The sequence below is a fragment of the Dermacentor albipictus genome, chromosome 1, assembly GCF_038994185.2.
Source record: "Dermacentor albipictus isolate Rhodes 1998 colony chromosome 1, USDA_Dalb.pri_finalv2, whole genome shotgun sequence".
Classification (NCBI taxonomy): Eukaryota; Metazoa; Arthropoda; class Arachnida; order Ixodida; family Ixodidae; genus Dermacentor; species Dermacentor albipictus.
In genome coordinates, this window is record NC_091821.1 from 30,387,615 (window position 1) to 30,388,829 (window position 1,215).

Here is a 1,215-nt window from a genome sequence, read left to right on the forward strand (position 1 = left end):
GTAAAGATTTTATTGAAGACAGCTGCCGATATATTAGGCAAAAAAGTAGAACAAGAAGTTAAACTAGAGGGAAGCGGTAGAAGGCTCCGACCGACTTGTGTAGAAGAAACTCAAGTGAAGCAGAATTTTTACTTGGCTGAACTAAAGACAGTTCTCGCTCGCGAACGACTGCAGACGGACACAAATATTTCAGCATTTTCTTAGGAGTGCCACGTGAGGGATATCGGTCGTAAAAGATGCTAACACGCATTCGGTATTTTTGAGACTGCACAGTCATCCTAGTTAGTTCGCTGAACCATCAAAATTTTGTCATCAAGTATTATTTTCTTTGTAGGATTTAATGCGCCGAAACTGCACAATGGGTTGTGAGGAACGCTGTAGTGGGGGACTACGGATTAATTTTGACCACATTTGGTTCTTTGAGGCTACCTAAATCTAAGTAGGCCCGCAAGCGTTTTTGCATTTCACCCCTATTGAAATGAGGTTGCTGCATCACTGAATTTGCAAATGCTCTTTGAAGTTTAGTTACAGACACGTAGAAACAGTTTAGTCGTTATAGCATATATCCATCTTGCTTCTCCACCCTGCACTATGTCCCACAGTAACGCACTCTGGAAAAATGGCCAAGTAACGTAATCTTAAGACGTATTTATGCAGTTACAAGAAAAGAAAGATCCCCCATGAGTTATCTATAGGATGGTGTATTATTCAAAGAACGTTTCAACAGCTTTCCCGTACCCGCCCTCCAATAAACAAAATTACAGATGACCCCAAAACAGAGGAACACGCTAACGATAGTTTCTCGGCTCAGTATATAGTTCAGGGTCTCGAACTGAACCCGAACCGAAAACCAGAACCAAACCAGAATTTTATTCTGCACAGAACCCGTACCCGAATCAATATTCTTAAAACGTGACTGTACCAAAATGAACCTGAACTAAAAAGAAAATAATAGCGGTTTCCCGTTCGGCATGAAACGGTTGAAGCATATAGTGTGATCAATGGCATATATGGGGGCTCAATAAATGAGCGATTCTTCGAAATATTTACTTCTTCAGTTGGCACACCGCCCTAGCGGATTCTTACAACTACCTAGCTACGTTGTGTTGTTGAATGGGAATACACCTAGGCAGAGATGCTTGCACTTCCAAACTCGGCCGTGCTAGTTCTGTACTACGGCATAAACTTTGTTTCAGGGCCTCTGGAGAATCACCG